Below are 7,819 nucleotides of genomic sequence, written 5' to 3' on the forward strand. Positions count from 1 at the left end.
ATTGTTTGCGGTTACTTCCGAACAAATATAGACCACTGACGCAGCAGGTACAACCGCTTTCCTGTTCACAAGACGATATTGGAAAGGCGAATTCGTTTTGTTGTAATATAGACCACGAAAAACAGGTGTTCCCGCAGGGAGTAAAGATCCCGAAGATACCGTTGTGTCAATGCGAAACCGAAACTGATTCTTGCAGAGACACTTGTTCATTTTCTTCATTTTCTTGTGCATCCGCTATGTATTCTCGCTTCATTTCCCATTCTGTATAACCACCAGTTTTTATCTAATTAGAACACTGGTCATAAATGTGATGACAACAGTTTACACGGAAACAAGACAATTTACTGATATTTACCAATCCTTTAGCAGAATCACGACTAGCTCTTAATTGGTGAAGAGATCGAATGCTAGGCACCGGCTTAAAAGACAGTCTGTTGTCACGGTGAACTGTTTCCGCATATTGGAATATTCTTCTCTTACAATGTGACCTTGGTTGTGTTAGAAATGAATTCGCGTATTCATAGAGATCTTTTGCTGTCCTTATCTGAGTCTGTCCGCGTACAATGGCACAGTCGGCTTGTCTCTTAATAATTCCTCCAGCAGCGTCTTGTGGTCCTGAAATGCACAGATAAGTTTTTTATGTCAACTGCAAGACATTGGACCTTACCATTTTACCGCGTTCAAGGTTTATGATTTTTATAATAGTAACAATACCGAAAGTCACGAGAAATATAAGAGATACATTCAATACCCTACAGCTACTGCCAAGATGAAGAACAGAAATAAAAGCCCTGTTCCTTGATACAACGTATTTATTTTTGTGTCAGGTGTAATTTAGTCCAACACACATGTTTTAGCAAAACACATTTATTTCAAATTCGATATAATAAAAAAAAACATGTAAAAAAACAAACTTTCTAGAATAATGTTTTCGAACATTAACCCATAATATGAGAGATTGAAAGAAAACAGTTTACCGATAATGTAAATATCCGACCGCTTTTAAAATATTTACATTTTACACAAATAACTCATAAATATTCAATCAAAAGCTAGATAATATGTATTCCATTGTACTCGAAAATGTGAGAAAAATCATTAAATCTGTGTCCAAGATATCTAGCGTAGAGACTGACAGACGGACTGACATTCAACTGCATTTAAAGGCAATCATAGTAGTAAGTTCGAGGATAAAAAACTAAATTATTATAAATACCTTTTGCATGGGAAGTTTCAAAGAAATTTCTTGTGAAATGTTGACATCAAAAGTCGTCGCTTGTTTGACTAATATCTCCGAAACAGTGTCTGCTCTTATACAAATGTACTGGGCTGCACACCCGTCAGTAAACTCGTGGATTGTCTCTACTGAATATGATATTCCGCTATATAATTTCGGACTTGTTGAATAAAGTATTGATCATGAACTAAATCTAGGCTTATAACGAAAAATTGTTCCGTGATAATTTCAGGAAAGTCTTCTGAACTATCAACACCATCGTATTCTAGCAATGCATGTCTATGTAGAATAGTAACATGGACCGACACTTCGGATTTTTGAAAGTAAGCACTTTGAATTTCAGTAAGCTCTTAACACCTGTAATTTTCACTAAATTCATGCACACAAACACATTGCTTTTCTGGGAGATTTATAACAAGATTGTTCATTTTGCCATGTAGGTCTGTGCTAATGCACTGGAAAAGTTTCAATTAGTTTTCTGAAATATGAAAACAATTCACCAACTTGACTTTCTTTTTTCACGAGCATTAGTGTCTTTATGGTTTTGTTCCCTTTAACATCAACGCTTACATTTTCAAACTTTTCCCACTTTACAAATTCCGCAGTGTCAGATACATCAGGTTGACAAGGCAGAAAATTCAAGATTTTAACTCCACAATCGGAAGTTTCTTTTAAGGGCACTGTAAATTGTGTGAGCCATCAACTTTTTTCGCATAATGTTGCATTAACGACATCAGATATTGAATCGTAAATAGGAGTAGAAAAGCATTCATTCGGTTCATTTTCTATCAAAAGTTTCTTTCGGAATTCCATACACGATTTAAAGACAGTTTTAAATTCTACATGGTACTTGCAGCAACATGTTTGTCTATCCTTAGGTCGGACGGGTCGCACAAAGTAGGGTTGGAACCTTTCGAACATTCTTTGAGCTATCTTAATAGAGGGATTTTTTCCGATAAAGTCCAAATACACATAGGTCTGTGTTTTTTCTAGTATGTGTGTCATGTGGCCTGAATAAGTTTTCGGACCAATGTGGACCCTTTTGATATCTGCCTTGTTACCAGTCGGACGAGAAATACCAGGCTTACACCAGAATCATAGATACGTTTCTTCGTGTCAGGTGTTATTGCATCTGATCTAGTTTTTCTATTTGTGTAAGTCCAGCTTGATTTTTCAGATTTAAGTATTCTTGTTCTAATTGCATGACCACGGCTAACTCTTCTTACTGGTAATCCCAATTTCCTAGCCAGTTTCTTTCTGAATTTATTGTCACTGATTTTTTCACCACCTACTAATGAAATATTAACATTCATCGTTTTCAAAGAGTCATCCGATCTTTTCCTCTTACAGTTGTCAATAACTGTTTTTAAATCTTCCGTCAAGGCTTTTGATGTTTTGTGTTCTTCTATTTCCTCCGGCGAAGAAATCACTTCAGAAGATTGCAGTTTTAATAAATACAAATACAAACACTTGCAGATAATCTTGAATAGTTTAATAATATCCGACTGATTTTCACAGATAATGTAATCTTCAAATTATGAAGAGCGAATATATTTCTCGTTTCTGAATAGACTAATTTATTTATTCAAATCAGGGCCCTCGAAAGGCCATACAATGCATACATTTATCATTTTGACAATTATCAACAACAAAAACTTCTGTAACGTTACGTGTAACTTTCAAAAACGGAGTCCCATGTATGTGACATTTTCAGTCGGAAAGCAAGCCCTTAGAAACGACCGTTGCTGCTACTTTCTTAAGACAACAATGGGACTGATTCTGAAATTGCGTTAATTTCGCGAAAAAAATAATTTGGCGCCAATTTGATTTTTTCTTTTGTCTGTTTTTAAATTGCCGTTTAGGTCAGAAATAGATTCCTTTGATTTTTTAAAGCATGGTTCATCATGGTTCTTCTTATTAAAGAGAATAATACTTAAACATAATAAATTGGCCGTCTTTTTGGAAGAAAAAAGTTTTAATTTCTGGATAAAATGTAATAATTTGTTTTTGACCCCGAGAAGAAGAAAAAAATGTTTGTTTTATCCTCAGCTGCCATTAAATAAAATGCTAAAATTGAAAGAGAAGAATTGTTTTCGACTATAAACATAAAAATGCATAGTTTTTTTAATGTTATTATTATTTATTTCAAATAGAAGAAGAAAAATATTACTGAGTCTTTTTTGTTTCAAGTTCTTGATTAGCACCATTTGTTTATTGGTTTAATGTAGTGGTTTTTTTTTATAATTTGAGTCCATTCATTAGCACTAACTTGGATGAAATCAATGAGACAACATTTATTGTTATATTTAGTTTGTTCATACAAGGATTGCAAACTAATTTCCTTTTATTTAAAATAATGAAGATTTTACATGCAGAATACTTTCATTATGATCCCTTTTAAGTTTAAATTAAAAAGGTAGGACCAGGTATCAGTAATGAAAAGGAACTCCTGTTTTTGTTATCAGTTTAATCCTGTGTTGATCCATTATTCATGATTTTTTTGGCTACCCCTTGTATTAATTGAGTAGACATTTATTTCTGTGTTAAACTAATTTGGTTACAGCAGTAAAAATACTTACCAAAACATAAATATTAAATTCTCTTGGAATTAAATTAATATTTAATTATTATCCTTGTTATGGCACATAGGGGCGCATAGGGCCTATTTCACTGGGACTGAGTTCTGAAAGTGATAAAATGTGTTTCTCTAATTTTTTGGCACATGTTTACAGTATCAAAATATATTTAATAAGATTATTTTAATAATATCCACATGTAAAGAACAGCATATGGTGCATGATTTAACAATAGTTTGTTCATAATAGTGTCAAACAAAGGGACGTAACTCATGAAATACCGTCGGCCCCGCTTCGTCAGAAATATCGACACATCGAAGTGGCACATTTGCGTATCTTAGCGTATCAAGTGGCACAAATTTGACATATCATAGTCAAATTTATGTTACATAACATAATTTAAATTCAGCACATTTTGAGAGAAAAACATGAGTTTAATCCATAATTGAGTTGAGTAATATATTAATTATATACTCAAGAATGTTCACTTAAAAGGAAATTAGTTTTAATTCATCTAAAAAAACTACAAATTTCACAAAAACGGGCTTTACTTTTTTTGGTAACCATATATGGTAATCACATGACGTCCATTGTTGCTTTAAGAAATGGGGTCAAACCGGTGTCAGCTTTCCGACTGTTATTGGACATGCGGTTTTGTTTGTAATTTGTGCAAACATGGGCGCATTGTCATGTTTCAAGGCTCAAAATGCGAAGAAAGGTTTGTACTTTGTAAAGCGGTAAATAGAATTAAGGAAATATTCAATAAAACAAATTACTTTAATCTCATTCGACGGATTAGTGCCGGAAAATGTGTGAAAACTGTACTTGTGACAAATTCTTGGACATGAGAAAAATTCCGACCTGTGTAAACCGATGTAACAACAAAGAAAAAAAATAAATGATTTAAAAGGCGAGTCTTTGTACAAAATAATGATACCATATTGATTATCTTACCAGTATTCTGTTCATAAAAATCAAGTCCGTAAGTTCGGCTAAAATATTTCCCTGCTTGTGGGACACTTTTTAATATCTCATTCAGGGGCCCATTTCTTGGCTTCTAGTACTGGTTGTGTTCAAATTTTTTGACGTCACAATGCTATGACGTTGAACGTTGCGCTGCCCGAAAATGGTGACTATTGGTGAAAAAATCACAAATCTTCAGAAAATTTTGCCCAAATATCGGCATCTATTTGTAACGCGGGACACGAGAAAAATTACGTTATTTATAAATCGTGTTCGGTTTATTCACATACACTTGTATTAAAATGTAATTCAAGACTTAGAATAAATTCTTTTATCCCAAGACATTCAGCTTTATTTTGATGTAAAATTTATGTTTTCTAGTAGCAACGACAATATAGTGACCAAGTGTTGCTTATGACACGATATTTTTTCTTGAGTGTCACCAGTTCCGTGCGTAACGTCTCTATAAGCGCGTATGTACCCAATCCAGCGCTCGAATGGTACACTGTTACTTATTAGTTCCGTCTTCGCTTATAATACGTTTGTTATACGTTGCACCTTTTAGAAAATTATTTTCAATTGTTTTCTTGTCTCTGGTGGTAACTATGTGTTCTAAGAGGGGGAAACAATCCTATTAGCGCGTATGTACCCGTTTCAACGCTCAACAGATACCCGGTTACTTATTCGTTTCTTATTTGCTTATAACACATGTGCTAAACGTTGGACTTCAGAAAAAGATGTTCGTGTCTCTGGTGGTAACTACGGGTTCTAAGAGGTGAAATTACCCTATTAGACCACATATATCCGTTCTAGCGCTCTACTGGTATTGGGCTGATTTGTAAAAGATATACTTTAGTTACCGTTGTATTGTTCATTACTTTCCCCTGCATTAAATTGTACTAAACTCACGTTAAAGTATATAATCTTATTCGCTTATAAAACGTATAATTTTGATATAATTTGTCCTAAAAGTAGTACAACACACTGTAAAAATTTTATTGAGAAAGCCCAGGTGGAATTTTTTTAATATTCATTTATGTTCGAAACGAAATGCACTACGAATGAATAGTGGTCTCGGACCATGTGACTGAGACGGAACCTTAGTAACATGAGGCATCTATATATATATAAAGTATGAAGCATCAAGTTCTTCAACCTTTTAAAATATTCAGCTTTAACGAAGTCAGCTAACTCCGACGCCGCTGGATCACTTCACTATGTCAAGCTTTCTGCGACAAAAGTCGCAGGCTTGATAAATTACAAAAGGCAGATTTCTATTTGAAATTTCAGAGAAACAAGATTTATTTTTCTTCAAATTTCTAATACATAAACTATTTATCCCTTAAAAATATAGTTCAATATTAATGTAATAGTTCTAAAAGGTATTCTGATTCAGTTTATTCATAAACTTTACAAAAACGGTAAGATTTTAAAAAAAAATAATGTTTCGGATCGTGAAATATCGGGTACTGTATTTGAATGATCGCGAAAAGGCTCTTGAAAGATCTGTTGCTGCTCATACATTACTACAAAAAAAGAAATTCCAAGATAACGAATATTTTTTAACTATTACCGATTATTTATGCCTGTAATCAGTATACTATGGAGAGGGCTTATATAGGCTATGCCTGTTGCCTAATCCAATTCAAATACTTTTTGTATAAAATATTGTTTAGACTAGTATATCAACAGATTGGATTAACATAAGTTTATTCCGCTTCACTTTTGTTTGTGAATAGGGCTATAACGAATTTGATTGTTTGATGATAACACACCGACTAGTTTCACTACAACAATATATTGGTGTCTGTCCGCCTTGCATAAGTTTAATGGAGTCTGTCTGTCCTGCATAAGTTTTGTTTTGTTTGAAAATATAAGATTGTTTCATCTGATGCCCATTAGTTTTTATGCATAGTCATATCTATAAAACGACAATCCTTGCTGAAGTTTGTAAAATTTGATAAAAAAAATGATTAAACATTTTGGCACAGGCATTTTTCTAAACAAATCGTGGGTTAAATCTGGTTTTCTTTGGCTTGTTTGATAATTGTTCAATATTGCATAATATTGTCTAATTCGGGGATCAAACCTTGCATTCTAAATTGTTTTTACGTTGACATATATGGAACCTAGCAGCATGCATCGCAGTCATACAATCAAGCTTTATTTAACGTTCAATAGATATCAGAAGATGTGGTATAAATGCCAATGAGACAAATCTCCATCTACAGTGGAGATCACTTCTAACCTGTCATTAGAACTGTCAGGAGAACTGTCATAGAACTGTTCTAACCTGTCCTAGAACAGTTCTACCTAGAACAGTTCTACCCTAGAACTGTTCTAAGTATAACTGTCAGAATCAGTTCTAGGTAGAACTGTCAGGATCAGTTCTAGGGTAGAACTGTCTAAATCACTTCTAGGTAGAACTGTCCAAATCAGTTCTAACCGTAGAACTGTCAGCAGAACTGACTAAATCAGTCAGGACTGTAGAACAGTTCTAAACTGACGTCACTGCAGTAAGGGCACTTTAGAATTTAGAAGAAATAAATCACTTCCAATTACTTTGATAATAGCAGATTTTCTATATTTCTTTCTGATCACACGTTACATGTACAAATATCGAAGTGAATAGCAGGTTATCCAACTCATCGGAGAAATATTTTTATAAGATTGCATAGGAAACATCATTATTTTTTATGTTTCTTCGTTCCCCGTTTTTAACATCCTCATCATACTGTCATTAATATATCTCTGCATTTAATTCATGGAATTTTAATCGTAATTTACCTTGTTTGCCTTGGATTTACATTCATTTAAGATTCTGTTTTGACAAATGTTCATACGAAAACTGTACAGTGGATGAATTATGGGATATTAATGATAAAAGTGTTGTATTATAACGTAAAAAAACTATATACATTTGCACCATCTCGTCAATTTAGCCAGACTTATCCATAACGATTATAAATGATATCTGGGAGTCTGAAACTCAGAAAAATATACTCATCTGAACATGAATGAAGCCTTTGCCACTGGACGTTCG

General features: G+C 33.5%; 1 pseudogene; it reads right to left on the reverse strand.

Moving 5' to 3' along the window:
• Positions 1 to 283: 283 nt before the first annotated feature.
• Positions 284 to 6,872, reverse strand: LOC143056171 (uncharacterized; annotated as a pseudogene).
• Between the last annotated feature and the right edge of the window lie 947 nt (positions 6,873 to 7,819).

Source organism: Mytilus galloprovincialis, chromosome 13 (assembly GCF_965363235.1).
Source record: "Mytilus galloprovincialis chromosome 13, xbMytGall1.hap1.1, whole genome shotgun sequence".
Taxonomy (NCBI): domain Eukaryota; kingdom Metazoa; phylum Mollusca; class Bivalvia; order Mytilida; family Mytilidae; genus Mytilus; species Mytilus galloprovincialis.